Raw genomic sequence first — 18,098 nt, 5'->3', positions numbered from 1 at the left:
GTACGAGCTTGGATCTTTCTGTTACTATCTAACAAAAGACATGTAAGACGCATCCACCTCATACACGCAATAATGCTGGTGATCGGGCTGTTGTGCTAAACCACTGATCTTTTAAGGATTTTGTTATTCTTGTAAACATTGTTTATTACAGCTAACAATGAACAATAAAATATCTAAAAATAAAAACTAATTTACAAATTAAAAATCAGAATACCTCTATCACCTTGAAAGTCTATGACTCTATCAGTGAAACAAAGTACACATATTTACATTGTTATAGAACAATATTAAAAGTTACTTGTTAAAGCACAATGAGAAATATATTAGACAGGACCACTGTGGTAATGTAGAGATCATTTCAATGGAGTTTTGCAGTAAGAGATGGATTGGGCTCAACAATGGATATTATGCCATGTAGTGAATGCAAATTTGTAGCCAAAGAGAAGAGCAAAGAACAACAGAAGGAAAATTACCATAATGAGGAACCATGGGTAAAAATAATTTTGCCTAAGCAATATTTATTAAGGCAGAGATAAGTCTATAAGAAGGTTCAATGCCAGACTAAAATTTTCATCAACAGAAACTTTTTGTAAGCATTCACTGATGTATACTTTTAATTTGCTTTAACACAACAATTCTTTTTTTTTTATTTTTCTACCCTCGAAATCTCATAACTGCTATCATCCAGCCCAAGGTCAAGATTATTTTTTTCTTAATTTTCTTGGCCAGTACTTTCCAAAGGCCTTTGTATGTGTGTGTATGTTTATGTGTCTTCAGTGTTATCTTTTCAAAGGACACATTAGCCTTTAGGAATCTGTTCTCTAAAAGTGAGTCTATAAAAAGGGAAGTACACGGATATCCTTTGCATGGCACCAGGAATTGTTCCCAGTGCAATTGCAGAAGTATTTTAATAGCTTACCATCAAAAGTACAATAAAACATTGCCTGAAGTATGTCTTAAATTTGAACATATCTGTTCTCAAGGTCTATTTCTGATTTCAGAGAGAAAATTAAATTACCTACATATGCACTAATTATTTCTTTATAGTCAGTGCTCTTGGATCCCCAAGGATCATGTTGCCTGAATGTAGCTTTGTCCTGCCCTCTGTAAAAATTTGGAAAACATTGATTAGCTGCTATATAGGTTAAGTACTTTTCCTTTTCAAGTGTATTTTATTTGTAAAAATATAACCTTGGAGTTTTTTAATCCTCCAATTTCAATCTCTTTTTAACATTGAACAGCATAAGCACTGAACATTTGAAACATCAACCCAAATACTGATGTGATTTCTTGAAGTTGTGAATAAGTAAATAATGGAATATAATGCTCTGTTACGTTATATGTGGCACCTTAAATGTGGCTGTAAAAGTTACCCTTTGTAGTTAGAATTACAGATAGTTTGCCAGAAATTGTGGTGTTCATTGAAGAAGCACATAGATTTGACTCTTGAAAATATGTAAATAATCTCTAAAGATATAATCTACAATGTTTGTAAATAGATCAACAGTAATCTTTTCTATTACTTTATTTAAATTGGGATTCTGAGTATAAAAATACATTCATTTTTAATATTCCTTTTGTTTCTAAATTCCTACTGTTTGCATTATTTATTTTAAATAATTTCATATGATTATTTGGTCTTGTTTGCAAATCTTGATTATACATCTAATTATCAAGGCAATTAGTAGCTTTTTAATACCATATCAAACCTGTTGTATTATAAAATATGCCTAAAAATTGTCTCCTAAAACACATAGGTAAGGAGCAATTTTCCAGTTCTAAATAGTTCTATAAACAAACAGAAGACATTCAAAATGTGTATAGTTTCCCATAGCCATGTTAGTCAATCAGAAAATAATAAATGGGAAATTTCAGAAATAAGCAACTGAAAAGTTCTAAATTGCATCTTGTGCTGTATGAAATGATGATACCCTACAAGCTTCTTTCATCCTAGTGAGGTATGAATCATATTTTTTCCAGCATATCCATGTTGAATATACTGTCAACCCATTGGTCTCTTAGTAGTTACCTTGTTTATTACAGTGACTGTGGTGATATTATAGTACATCTGTTCAAATAACCATTATATTACTAACTAATGGCTTCCAGATACAAGACTTTTGATGTTAGCTATTTAATTGTGCCAAAGAGAAGCTATAATGTTTTTCCTTTAAATGAAAACATGTGCTGAGTTGGCTAAGTTAAACATAGCCTTCAGTGTCTATGGTTTTAGACATATATAGGTGGTAACAAAATGTAGCTTCTATCAATAAAGGGGGCAGCTGTATAACCACATGTTCTCATCTGTATTGACAGGTAGTAAGCTGTGATGCCAAGAATAATTTCTAAAATCTCAGAATATTTTGGATCAACACAGTCAGTGATGACAGCATTTAATATCATACCTTCTTATAACTGCAGATTACCTAAGTAAGCACTAATTCACGGAATGGATTTTAGGAACTTTTCCATGAGGGAGGCAGACGAAAATTACTAAGTGATAGAAATTGTTTCAGGAGGGCTTGGCCAAGGTTAAGAACTGGCTGTCTCATCAGATCTTTCTGGTTTACAGACTTTTAAAAAGGGAATTTTTAAACTATTAAATCAGTGGTCCATCAGTGGCCCATTGGCTTGCAAAGCGGTAAATGTCTTCATGAGAAAATATTAACACTGTATGTAAATATGTATCCATAATGAAATGGTACTTGTTGTACTATCAAATTCATGATTGATTGGTGTATTCTCATTTAAGAGAAACAGCGAAACAGCTTTATATGTTTTATATTTGCAATTGAAAGAAATTGTATACCTTGATTTTTAAGAAACAAGAATTTTTAAAATACTGTTTTGTTTACTAAGATCTTTTTTTGTTTGTTTTCTGTAGAAATGATTGAAAAGTTGTCTTTCTTTTAACTTAGCCTTTAAAGACTTGTATATGTGCCTATAGTTGTAGTGGATAAGGAAATGTTTGAAGCATACATGCAAATGATTTTAATGGGTCAGGATTTTTTTCATAACTGTAAGGCATTTATGGTATCGAACAACATTAAAAGAGCTGATGTCATAAGAAGAAGCAAATTTTCAGTTCTGCCATGGTTCAGACATGTAATACACTGTGTACTGTAAAAACCCATCTGTTAAAGGCTTGTTCACAAACTGGTGGCACTATTGGGTGGTGGCGGAATCTTCAGGAAGCTGAGCCTTTCCAAATGAAGCTGGGTCACTGAGAATACATTGAAGGAGATTTTGATGGCCTGCCACCCTTCATTTCCTGACTTTACTACCTGGAGTTACTACAATGAGGTGAAAGTAATTCTTCCTCAGGCTTCTGCCATAGCATACTACGCCACTATGGGTCCAAAGCAATGGGCCCAACGAGCAATGAAGTGATACCCCTGAAACTGTGAGCTAAAATCAATCTCCGTACTTTTAAATTGATTGAACTTAGGCATGTGACATGTGATAAAAAGCTAACACAACCTGTCGGCAGTTTTCTAAGTAAAAATTGCATCAATTAAAACCATAAAAGGAAAACATTTAAATATATTATTATACCTAGTCTTAAACTTTGTAGGTAATCTTGTTAATTGTATCTTCATTGGTACCAGAGAACCAGCATATTTGACTCATTCTTACCTACATTAATGTTTTTTGAAGGATAGTTGTCTAGGTCAGTGGCCTTCAACATAGGGCATCCATCTCTGTAGCAACAGCATTGCCTCAAATGTTAGATATACAATGCATTGGTCCTAATTCTAAACTTACTGAAACTTAAATATGGGCGTGATCTTTACTACATACTCATAAGAACCTCTTGTGTTAACTAGTCACAAGAACCACCACTGGTTTATGCCACTATCTATTTTTTTTTTTTTTTAGTATTTTCGTGTTTATTTATTCACCCTCTTGTTGAAGATGACATCATTTTGTGTCAGCACAGAAGCAACAGTACTCAAGGCAGAAACCAGTAATTGCCAAATCTGAGGAAATTAAAATGGTACAAGTTTACTTCTTATTCATGTTATATGGTTAGAAGAGTTAATAATTGGGCACTGGGGGGACTCAAAATGATTGAGCAGTCACGATATCAGCATTGCTGATTTTCTTGTCAGTTGGAACTCTAAATCTTCAGTAACTCCCCAAAATTCAAAGACAACAAGAGAGTCACACGTGTGAAACAATAGCTCTGTATATAAGTGGAGCTCTCAGAACAAATAATGTGTGTGCCTTTCCTCATTTAGTGCAGCTTAAAACTATCTTCTGTTCAGCATAGATGAGTGTCTAGAGAAACTCAATATAACATTTTGCTTTCAAGTCTTGTTTATCACAGATTCATCAGTGTGGCATCATAAATTTGAAAAAAGATGTGTTACGACAGATTTACTGATTTTGGCACCAGAAATCACATTTAACCATATTTTCAATTTGCTGCATGTACATTTATAGACATGCTACTACAGAAGAATTAGATACTAGAGAGTTTCAGTTCATCCATGCCAGTATAAGTAAAATGACCAAGACCTGGCCACCCACTGAATCTTAGGCAGGCTCATATCTATTTGGCATTATTTCTGGTATGATGTATAGCTCACTGACCCATAAAAAAAGCTGTATGTACATTATATATAACACTTCAAAACTTATTTACTGATTTCTCCCAATAATTAATCCAAGTATTTGCATCAAACAGAAATACACATACTCACACATACTATTTGAAGTACTTCAAATAGCCCAGTTTACTCTCTGCTTCTAGTTCATTATCATGTTTATGTAAATATTATGGAACTTTTTAACCTAAGTCACTTAGAGAAATATCTGGTACATAATAACTGAATATCACCCATACAATTCTTTTATTCTGTACTAGAATAGCAGGACCAATCCTAATGCCTAACCCTGGAAATTTGGGTTTCTCTCCTGGCATCTTATATCCTGACAATTAGAGTGGGGCTAATTTGAAAGAGAAGTAACAGAAGTATACCTGAAGCCTCTAATGGAAACAATTTCCACCAGGTCTGTCTCCTTGCTAGGCAGTGCATGAATGATGAACTTGACTCGATTAAGAGTCTCTTAGGTAGTGGCTGGTCAAAGGGCACTACACTGATCAGTGGACTAATCTGCTGACATTCATAGCTGAGTGCATTGGAAGGAGATGGGGCCCAGCTGGAGGAGGATCACTGCACATGTGCCTTTGGAAGATACCACCTGTTGGTGCTCTTCCCCTGTTTTCTATTTCCTGCCTATCATGACATGAATAGCTTTGCTGTGCAGTATCCTTAGATCTTGATATTCCTGCCTCGGAGCCAGCTACAATGGACTGAAATCTTAGAAATCATGAGCCAAATTAAACCTCTTCTCCTTCAAATTGTGCATGCCAGGCATTTTGTTCCACAATGGGAAAAATAATGCATTGATAATCTAATATTTTTTTCATTATGAAACTAGATTCAGTAATGAATGATACCACAACATGAACAATGAGGCAACAAATAAGGATGACTGGAGAGCAAAATAGTTCTATTCACCTTCCATTGCCCTGTTACTCTCCAGGTTCTAAGGATAGAATTTTTAATAAAAAATAGACTGACTCACCTCAGCTTTTGCTAATTACTAATGTCTGATGTGTGGCTGAGGCTATGGTGGTTGTGAAGGTGGTTGTGAAGGTGGGCACACTAGAAGGTGTGAAACAAATTGTAAATTAGTGAAGCAGGAAGCCTGAAACTGCTTCCTACATCAAATGAGTCTGTGTCCTGGATGCAGTGAAAGCATCATCTATTTATGTGCACTATTGTCCCGATATCCTATCTGGTTTCACATTGATTCAGACAATGATGGCCAAATAGGCCTCATGTATTATATGGCTTCTTCAACAATGAAATAGAAAGGTGGGCAAATATAATTATATTGAATTTCAATCAAAAATTGTTCCCTGAGCCAAGTGAAGTGGGGAAATGCCTCCAATTCCCAATACTTGAGAGGGTCAGGCAAGAGGATCACTCATGACACGCCATCCCATTTAACTTATGGGACCATTTCTCAAAAAAAAAAAAATATATATATATATATATATATATATATATATATATGCATATGAATATATACATGTATTTTTAAAAAGGAGTTGGAGATATAGCTCAGTAGCAGGGCATTTGCCTAACATGCGTGAGGCCATAGGTTAATGCTCAATATGAATGAATGAATAGACAGATGAATGATTTTAAAAAATCTTGAATGACTTGGTACAGACAGTGTAAGGTAAAAAGAGGATGGCTGTGGTCACTCTCAGTGTAACTCCTAAAACTCTGTCAGGTAGGCAAAAAGAGAATCAGAAAGGAAAACTTACAAGATTAGAATCGGTTATGCTCAGAATTTCCTCTTGCATAACTTCTTCAATTGCTAAGTCAATAAACTAAGCTTCTGCTTCTGGTATTTCTTAGTTTAATTATGTGTTTGGCCATCCCTAAAATCTGAGAGTTGTGGCTTCCCAGAAGGACTGCACATTTGCAAAGAAACTCCTTCAGTAATCAGTGGGAATGGAAGCATAGTATAAACCTTTTTATTTTATTTTTTTTTTACCTACTGAACTTTGTAACTAGTGTTGGTGTTTAAAACACATTAAACTTTTAAAGTTAAAAGTTATCTAATTTTCATGAAAATGTATAAGTAAATAAAAGAAAAGCATAGTTACTACAGATGATCAGAGGCAGGAAGTTGGAATGGAATGATGAATATAGAGTTAATGTTGGTAAAGTCAATACTAGTGGAAACTTCTAATTGGGACGAAAGAAAGGACGGGATGAGAGCGTCATGGAACGAGGCCAAGAGAAGGAAGTGAAAGGACAGACTAAGATCATGTGATTCACAGCACTGATGCATTTTAATCACGTGTTTGTACTTTAAATGAAACTCTACCTTAGTTTTGAGACCTACTCTATTGCAAGTCTGCTCTTAAAAAAGGAACACGATTAGATCTCTACTTTCTTCTATTTCTATTAAAAATTGCCCTATTCGGTAGGGTTTTCCAGTTTTATGTTAGAATATATGAAAAGAACAAAATAAGTACTGTGTCTTTATCTAGAGTGCATTTCATTTACATTGATGAAATAAGTGTAAAACACAGTATTTGTGGCTTGACTTCAATCATGTTGTATGCCTCTATAAGAGAATCTGTGATGTTTATTTTAAAATTCTTTTTTTTTTTTTTTCGTCTTTTTTAGACAGGGTCTCGCTGTGCAGTTCAGGCTGGGCTTGAGCTCACTTTGTAGCCTAGGCGGGTCCTGAACTCGCAATAATTCTCCTGCCTCAGCCTCCAGAGTACTGGGATTATAGGCGTGAGCCACCACGCCTGGCTCTTATTTTAAAATTATTTTGGGGGGATTATCTAATTTTAGAACCAAATAATAAAGGTTTCATTGTTATCTTTTTTCCACAGCTAAAACTGAAATTTCATGAAGGTAATAATCATCTTGTTTTTGTTACATCATGTGTTGTTGAATGGAGGGAGGCACAAATAAGGTGGATGAAATATATTTTAGCATACTTTGTCTTTTACTTAAAAACAAAATTTAAATTGTATTTGACAAGAATTTTTATGAAAACATAGTATTTGTACATGATTATCTGACACAGTATGATAATTCAATTTTACACAATGTATAATAATCAAATCATGGTAATAAACATCTGTATTACTTCAAACATTAATGATTGTCATGTGTTGAGAATTTTATACTATTCTAGTTATTTAAAAATATATCATATATCACTGTAACCACTAACTATTACCCTATTGTACTGCAGAAAACCAGAACTAATTTCTTGTTTATGTTTTCATACCCATTACTGAGGAGTTTTCTGTTCCTCCCCCCACCCTGTAATCCCCAGTAAACTATTCTATTCTGTGAGATCAGCTTTTTGGTTTCCAAAAAATGAATGAGACATTAGCATAATGGCCTCTACTCATCTATGTTGCCAAAAATGACAGAATTTCATTTTTACGAGCTAAATAATATTCCATTGCATATTCACAGTCTACTTTTGAGTAATACTGTTCTACTTTATAAAAGCCATCTAAGATGACATCTAACATAGAAAAGGTCTTCACTCTTTGCAACAAAAAATGCCCAAACCACCTATTTTCAGGTGAGCAGCAACCTATCAATCTTCTCAGAATCAATATCTTACTTTGTGTTATGGAGGATTTAGGGAACCCATCATTCCCTGAAACAGATGAGTTAGTAAAAGTGGGAAACATGAAAGTGAGATTGTAGGATTACTTACTAAGTTTGGTTTCCTTTAATTTTCATGTTTTATGTTATTATATATGTTGGAGACATTGAAGCTAAATACACATGCAGGGTTGTGGCATGGTCAGGGCATGGCTGAGAAGGAGGAGACATCTCAGGGTACAAGAAAGGCTACAGCTGAGGATTCCTGGAGACCTTCTCTTAGGATAGGTCTGCTTACATAGTATCATCTGTTGCTTGGAGGGGCCATTGAACCCTTCGTAATATCTCACTCAGTTTTCCTGCATTTTCCTCTCTCACCTCTTCCTTATCTGAATACTAAATAAATACGGGCCATCCAGAGACATTGTCTGTTTTGGCCAACAGAGTTAAGAACTCTGCAGATGGTTTTGATCCTCCTGGAGCCCTAAAGATCATACCAGTCAACTTATTTGGGTCTTTACCGTGTACTATTTTTGGTAGATTGGGAATTGAGGAATATATATATATATATATATATATATATATATATAATTTTAGAGTTACAGAGCCATGTTTCTAATGCAGAATGGTTTTGCACCCAGGGGATATTTACAATACCTAGGAACATATTTCATTGCCATAAATGGTATGTAGGCTATTTATTAGCATAAGTAAGTAGCTGAAAATCATGCTGTTGGGCATTCTATAAATGCACAAGAAAGCCCTCAATAGCAAATAACTATTTAGCCCACAATAAATCGCTGCCATTGAGAAACCCTGACATATACATGTGATCAAATGACTGTCAGTTAATAAGATGCCTAGGTAAACTGAATAAAACCAAACAAGAACTGCAGGCATAACTCAGTGGTAGAGTCTTGTCTAAAATGGATGTGAGTCATCTATCCATAGTTTTAAAAAAAAAAATCCTGAAGGGAATCTTGGGACACTCCTTTGGTTAGAAATGGAGTCAGTGTTACTTCACTCTTGGGTGAATATAAATAAGTCTGGAGACTCCTATGACAAATAAATCCATTCCCCCAACCCCAGAGAAAATTGCACTGGTATGAAGCATTTGTGATCATATTTGGCAAAGAAGAAACATCCAATATAAATATTTTTCAAAATGTAGGTTGTAACCCATTTGTCTATGACATACTGAGATGAATTCCATGGGTCACTTCCACCTCTCAGCATAAACACACCAAAACAAAATTAGAGAAAAATAGAGACTAGACAGTATTAAAATACATGTCATTACTATGGACATTACAACATTTTTAAAGTATATGCATTTAATTCCTTATGATGGAAAATACATTGCATCAAGTTAAACATTCTAAAATATATTTTTCAGTTAAGAATATTAATGATGACGATATTAACTGCTCTTTATTATTTAGTAATGCCCTTAAATGCGTTCAATTGATGAACCTACATTTGTGCCTATTTTTTGTGGATAATTTGCAACTAAAAATATAATTGAAAACTGTCTGAAAATTGTGGGAGGTCATAACTTAAAAAAAAAAACTATGAAGGTGGACAGCAGGTGTCCAAATCCAAAGATACATGTTTATGATACAACAGTTGCTTTTTATTTTTCTGTACTATTCAAGAGTTTTCCAGTGACTTGATGATACTTGTCTAATCATAACACACATACATCTACAGGAAATGTTGCTATTAGTTGAGAAAGCTGGGAGGACCCTTGTGGGAAGCACAGATCTGAATATGTTAGAGCAGACTGATGGAATAAGAGGTTAGCTATTTAGAACTGAAGGGAATAGCATATGAAATGAAACATGAAAATGGGTACTCATTTTGTTTTTAAGTAAATTCTGAAGTTTTATGGGATAAATCCAGAAAAAAAATCAGCTTATAACAAAATATAAGTCGAAAAGATGTCTTTTGAATTGATTTTGAAAAAGGAATATTTCTTTTCAGTTGTGTCACATAGGGTTCACTAGAGGACTGGATTTCACATAAAATATAAATAATTATACAAAAGATTAGGTAGCTGATCTAGCAATGCCTACTTGCCGAATCAGGGTTGGATGCACATGCAATGGCTTTCTGCCTGCTGGAAGGCAACAGAATCCAGTTGGAGGTTGAAGGCTGTGAGCACACTGTAGACTTCGCAGTCACAGCAAACTGTGATAGATGACTTCAGAGCTCAGTAGCTCTAAATGAATTTCCAGGAATGCAAATATTTATGGTAAACAGCAGATCATAAGCATGTGGTAATACATAAATCACATATTATTTATGGACTATTATGTGAGATAAATTGTTTGCAAATATTTATAAACTATTCACAAGGCACACTAACCTTTTGAAATGATTTATCATGTAATAGATAGAATACATAAAATTGTGACAGGTAACAAATAAATCCCTGGTAAATTATTTATAATATATCATTTGCACTAATATTAATTAGTGTACTCATTATTTCAAGTAATTAGTAGTGATTTACAAGTTGGTTCTCGGTGAAGCAGATGAAGTTTCATGGTTTAAAACAAGTATATTCTTAGAGAGTACTAAGGAATTCATTTTTTTTTAGATATTTTCTTATTTTCCTGTTGAAGACTGAATGGAATTATTATAAATTTGAGCAGTGTAAGAATCATAAATTAATGGAAATCTATCAGTGAGTAACAATTTGTAAATTGTCCAAATTTAAGTAACCTTAAAATCTCCAGTAAAAATAGTAAGTCACAATCTGTTAGTAAATAGTAAATCACAATCTGTTAATTTCTAGGGTTTTTCTGGGGGAGGATCTGCTGGGCGTCTGCTCCTCTGAAGAGATTAACCTCTTCAATTGTCTCACCTTTACATGTATGCTGTGAGCAGAGTCATTGATAGATTTTGTACTGAACTCTGTTTTCAGAAATGTTTGTATAGTGGGCAGCCTTGGAAAATACAGCATCTCTCTCTAAGGAAAAGGGCAGGCATGTGCTACCTAATATAATAACAATAATTTCTCTTTCCTGGGAAGGTGTCATGAAGATTTGATTCAAACCATTATAAAAGTTTTGAGTTCTATAACCCAGATTTCCCACAAACCCTCCTCTCCTTGATTATTATCATCGGGTATGGGGAAGTCAAGACGAATCCCCATTAAACAGGACTCTAAGATTCTTATCTATGCTATGAATAATGTTTTTTTTTTTCTTTCTGACTTATAGATCTCATGACTTCTTACACAGAAAAGTTAAGAACTAAGTTTTTAGCTTGCAAGTGCAGTACATTTTAGCTCCATAATTTCTTAGAGTTCCATGTTGTTTTACTGGTAGAGTCACCTTTCTCTGAAACATTATCAGAGAATTTCACTAGTGGAATCAGTCTCAATCTGCTCCCTTGAATATGTTTCTTTTCCCATTCTGTCAAATAAAGCAAGTTTTCTCAACCTTGCCACTATTGACTTTTGTCATTTTATTATTATTTGTTTAAAGGGACCATGCTCTGCACTGCAGAATTTTATAACTGCATCGTTGGCTTCTATTCACTAAGGGTAGATAATGAAACTTTCCTATTTTCATGAAAACCATGAAAATGTGTCCAGAAATTCACAAATGACCACTGCTGATAAACTATCCCTGACTGAGGATCACAAATCCCTAGACAACCATAAGTCTCATGGCCAGCTCTGATCTCTATAGGGTGAGGTGTTGTAATTGTTACCTCCAAAAGGATGTTACATGAAGAGATACTAATTGCTAATTCACAAAAAATCATTTCACCACAAGAGGCCACTTACATTGCTAGTTGTGTGTTTAGAAGAAAATAATTGCACTTGCCTAGTTTTAACTAACCCGTTCAGTTTGTAAAAGCTTTTACACAATGGGAAATGTATACAGTTTTCACTGGTAACCTCTATCTGAAACATTATATGTACTGCTGCTAATTTGCAACTGAAGTAAAATGGGAGGATTCTGCAATATCCTAATGTTTCTTGTTCTTACTAAAGTATATAAAATAAACTAATATAGTTTTTAGTTCACCTTGACTTCCCCTAAATAATAAGTATGTTTTTTAGTAAAGATGATCAAATACAAAATGCTACAACTTTCCAAGAAATTAAACAATTTAAGGTACTAAAACTATTAATCCAACTAGGAAAGATGAGAATACGTATTTAAAAAGCACAATTTAGGGAGAAGAGTTTCTGGGAATTGAATAGACAGACAATGAATAAGATTACCATTAAATAAATGTATATAAATTTACAAAGAATCTAACTGGACTGTAAGCTTCAAGGTTCTACATTTTAACAGACCTCTTCTAGCTATGTGACCATGTGATCACTGACTTTGGTAAAGTAATTGATATTGTTCCATTACTGTCCCTTTGCCAGTAGCATTAGAGTGGTCACTGACAAGTTGAAAACATATCATCTTAACATATGAGCCAATGGATAAATATTGAAGGGTATATATGAGTTTGGCGAGAAAGTATACATCCATGGGGAATAATGTATTATTTTATTTACGCAATAATGGCAAGAGTAACCCACAGATAATTAGCGATAACTATGATTATTTTTCACTAACAAGCATATGTCTTATATTATCACAGAATTGTAAGTCACCTTATCATATCCAGTGATTGTCACTCCTAAAAAATAATGCAAAATAGAGTTTATAACTTAGTGTAACAAAGACACATCATCATAAATTTATTATTTTATATTAATATTTCCATGTTATGTTTCTGAGAACATTTATTGCCCTGACAAGGCCACAGATTTCACATTGCCAAAGATATCCAAAGAAAAAAGCTAAGAATACATAAGTATGGAGAGAATTTTGTAGGGAATACACTTATTTCTAGTTTAGAGGCTCATATTGATGTGTTTCACAGTCACTACTGTGTATAATTAAGTTACAGCTCTTTGTCCCATAGTAAGAATGACTTCTAGGAATAATCTTACCACTTATACTGCTGACTCACTCTGTTGAATATAGAAAGGCAGTGACCAAAACACTCAGTGAACTAGAATGATAACTCCAGTGTTAGAAATGCGAATAGCAGAAAGAAAAAAAGGAGAGAGAGAGAGAGAGAGAGAGAGAGAGAGAGAAAGAGAGAAAGACAGAGAGACAGAGACAGAGACAGAGAGAGACAGAGAGACAGAGAGAATGTTTCAAAACATATGGAATCAGTTGATAATCTATGCAATGTTTTTTTCTAGTCGTCAGATTTGCAGATTTATATGCAGAGGATTTAGCAAAACAAAATCTTACTTCTGTCAGAATGAATATACTTGAATATGCCATCTATAGGCAGACAAACTGTTTTGATATGAAAATTAACCAACATACAATAAGTATGATGTCTAAAATGCATATTTGTGTTAGTAACACAGAGAGTTTCCCTGAGATTATGTGATTGCTCCCAAAGGATGCTGTATTACAGCTGTTATGTATTTTGATGTGGTCAATCCTGATGTTCCACTTGTGTAGCCAAAAGGATTGAAGAAACACATGTTTTTATAATAACTCTCTATGTAGATTCATCAATAAGTCAATGCAGTCAAAGTTTGTAGTGTAAGAGTAATTCAGTTATACCAATGTGTGGATCAATACACTAGGGTATCAATTTTAAAATAACTTCTGAGTATTCTTAAGTATATGTTTCTTTTAGTTAATAATGATACTTAACTTAGACAATAATACATTTAATAACAAATGATTTAGTTATTTTAGCTAACAATAACTTATTATCATTAGATCATCAAGTACACCAAAATTTACATACAGCATAAGAGAAACAGTGCAAGGTGAACGTTGAAGTGAAAGAAAGAAGCCTGGCAGAAGTTATGAGAGCAAAACAAGGGCCTATTTTACAAGCTTTAAAATGAATAGTGTAGCTATATATGTACAAATAAGGGTAATTTATAGTCACACAACTAATTACAATATTTAAGGAAAAGCACCATCATGGCATGCTATGAGTTTTCCTGACATAAATACAAATATGCATGAATACATGTAAGTACGGTACATGGAGCATCCCGCATGTGATGCAGTTATTAGGTAATAGTGTCCCTTTTGAGAATAACACATAGACACCTGAGACCCAGGGTAAGATGACAGAGCTACACGTGCCATTTTATACCTTTAGAGCTTTGCAAACTTCGAAGAGTTTTTACAATAAATACATATTTTAAAAAATGATGCTGAAGCATAATTTTCCAAGAATGATTCAAGCCAATAATCATCTTTGTGGCAATCATGAGACAGTCTGTCAAAAATAATCATAAGGAGACTAGCAAAACCATGTCAGGAAAACCATATCACACAACGAATGCTAACAGATAAGTTAATAATATGGATGAAGAAATTAGATAAAGAAGATGCATTTCTTTAACTAAAATTTCAGTCCACTGCAGAGTAAAGATTGCTTTGTTATAAGTATTTCTGCAATTGGCTATATCATATACATTTGCAGCCAGGTGTTATCAAATATCAGTTTCAGTGGAAAGCATTAACTTAGTTCTGTTAAAGTGAAAAATTAAACAACAAATGTTAATTATGAAAAACCAGGAATAGAATATCATGATTGATGTAATGAAACTTTAATAATTTCATATGAAATGTTGTACACTAGAGAAAATGCAAAATATTGTTAGAACTCTATATTCTTTAAAAGTTAGGTAACAAAAGTGTATTTTATAAATCACTTTATCTTACCTCCAAAAATGTATTCCAAAAATCAATAATAAATAAGCCAAAATAATCAAACTACTTGGAACCTAAAAGCACTACACTTAATAACCTTTCAAGAAATCAAAACTCCAATTACAGGCTTTATAGAAAAAAAACTAAGATGGCAAGACTATATATCAAAAATGTAAGTTGCAACTAAAGATAAAATAGGTTGAAAAATAGTAGCAACAAGTATTTTCATTTTGAAATAAGAAAAATATAGCAAGTGAGATCAGCATTTAATTAAGTAAGTAAAAAGAAAAAGCAAGGTCTGTATCCCTGATGGCTATAACTAAGAATATTAGGGGAAAACATGTGAAGTAAAAGGAAAGAGTAAGAAGAAAATGAATAGCTTGGGACAATATAAACATTTAAGACTGAAAAAGGCAACCTTGGCACTGCTTATTCGAAAAAATCAATATAATGAATCGCCTTCTGACAATACTATTCAGAAAACAGCAAATTCAAAGGACCAACAATTAGAGATGTTATATAACCACAGAGAACAGCAACTTGTGATGACATGTGAAAATTGCATGCTTTTTGAAGATGGAAGAAGTTTGAGCATTTTTACATCCTAGAGTGAGAGGCTAGAAAATAGAAATTTATTGAAGAAAACACACAAGGGGAAATCAATAGGGCAAGGTCTCCAAGCAAGCGGGAGCACAGACTGAGAAATAAATTATAAAAAGGAGAAACAACTCCTCCATTATAGTGGGGAGAGAAAAAGGGATCGGTGCAGACTTGGGTAAATTGCTGGGTGATGTGATGGGAAGATAAGCGTATTGAGTATAACAGAATTTCTCCTGTCTTTAGGAAACAGGTGATAGGTTATCTGCTGAAATAAGAGGGCAAGTGGCAGAATGTGAAGTTGGAAACAGAGGCAGACATTAGCGGCAGCTACTGTGAAGAGTTTGGAGGGAAAGCTTTGTAAGGAAATACCACCAAGTGGCTGTGCAAAAGAAGCAGAAGCCAACACCTCTGCTGTTTAAATCACACTCCCCACTGCATCATGGTTCTTGCCAAGTTACTCTGCTAGAACCTTCCTGAGGGGCAGGAGCTCTGCAAATCCTGAACACCAGTCAGGCTTTGAGCTTCTCTAGGACCTGGACCCTCACAGGGTTGTCCAGTGCCTAATGGGATGACTCCCTGTAGACAGATTTGATTTAGTGCAACTAGAAAGGGGACCTGAGAACTGTACCACCCAGAAAGAGACTCCTAAGATAAACTGAGGCCATGCAAATTACAAAATATGAGAATTTAACCTAACAAAATATGTGCAAACCTTGTACAAAAAATGAGCAGTTCGTATCTTGTAGGTAAAGAAACCAAAATAAAAGGAAATGCAATTGAAGGTTATAAAGTAAGAAGTACTGTGCTGGTTCCCTCCGATCTGACTTGGAAGTTTAATGTTACTGAATTTATAGTCCTAGTGGGACTTGTACACTTTTGAAAATCACATAAAGATTCAACAATACATGATAATAGGAATAAGATAAGCAAAAAGAATCTCAAGAGGGAAAATTACATCTTCAGAAGTTAAAAATATATTTAAGCTACAAAAGTTTAAAAAAAGCTACACTGTGGAAACTAAAAATTAATTCCCATAAAATATACAACCCCATAAATGTGCCGACAACACATTTTACATTTGTATAAATGTATATGCATATATTGTCTTGCAAATATATTATTTGATACTTTCTAAGGTTGACTTTTGCAATTCAGAGAAGTAAAGATAACACTTAACTACTTACATTGAAAAAATTGCTTCAAAAACAACAAAATGCAGTTAGAGTTTCCATTATAACTTGTATCTAAAAAAAGCTGAAGTTTGGAAGGAAAGCGTGTAGGGAAGTAGAAACATTTAAACATGAATTGTAAATAATTTAACAAGAATGAAAATGTACACATTAAAGGCACAAAAATATAGAGTGCATCCTCTAAATTAGAAACACGCTGAAGGCAAAATACTGAAAAAAAATTCAATCAGTAATACACAAAACTACATAAGAAATGTCTCAAAAATGACAGTAACTTGTTACTTTAAAAGAACTTGCAACATAAGCAACTATAATTGTATAATATCTTTAAATGCAAGGAGATCTAATAAGTTAATTTAGTGATCAGTGTCAATTTCCTAATTGTGATACTGCGTTATGGCTACGTAAGATGGAAATATTTATAAAACTAGATTAGATTGCATAGAAACTCTGTACTATTTTTGCACCTTACTATCAATCTGTAATTCATTTAAAAAGGCTTAAAATGTAACTTACATAAAAACAAGAAAATTAAAAAAAAACATTTTATGTACATTAGCATATAAATATATGCACAAAACTAAAAATGCTTAGTAATTATGTTTTATTTATCAGTAATTAATTCATTTCAGTCAAAGCATTAAAAGTAATCTTTATTTTTCTCAATGTATTCAACTGGCAAAGAAAAAAATGTCCACTGGTATGAGAATGTGGAATTTATTGCATATTACTGCTGCAAGTTTAAATTATGATAATGATATGTATAATATGAAAAATCTGAAACTATTCTCATCGTGACAATTTCTTTTTTGTTATCTATCATGAGGAAATAAGAAAGGAAAATTTTGAAATCTCAGGTAATACTTCACAACATAGCTGAAAAAACTAAAAATTACAAAATCCCATACATGGGACAATAAATAATTGATCAAATGCATATTAAATGCTCAGTAAAATGATAATTTACAAATGACGAGGGTCCATATGCCTAGTTAAAAGCAAACATCTGAAAAAATACTGAAAAATCATTTTGTAATAGAATTGTTAGTCATTTAGTTTCATCATATCAATTCTCATCTTGTTTATAAACTTAAGATATTAAAAAAATAAGTATTTTATCTTAGTTTAATATGAATTTAAAATTTAAAGTGAAAACTATATCAATATCATGTAGCTATACTAAATTCATGGTTTTCTGTCTCACAAGCCAAAATCACTTACTTCATGTATATCAGATGTTATTAACAATTTTATAGTGATTAATGTATGAATGTGACATTGGATATTATCATTTATTTTAACCTTCAGTATCTGCTTCAGAAGTGTGCAGTCTCTGTACTCATGTAATTCAGGTGCACTGTTGTAGTTCTAGGATGAAATGTAACCTTTCTGTCTACTGTTCTTGTTTGAAACAACAT

This window comes from Cavia porcellus, unplaced genomic scaffold, assembly GCF_034190915.1.
Source record: "Cavia porcellus strain 051 isolate PalLab524CR breed Dunkin Hartley unplaced genomic scaffold, mCavPor4.1 scaffold_18, whole genome shotgun sequence".
In the NCBI taxonomy this organism is placed as follows: Eukaryota; Metazoa; Chordata; class Mammalia; order Rodentia; family Caviidae; genus Cavia; species Cavia porcellus.
The sequence above is the reverse complement of the archived record's forward strand: the minus strand, read 5'-3'. Positions refer to the sequence as shown.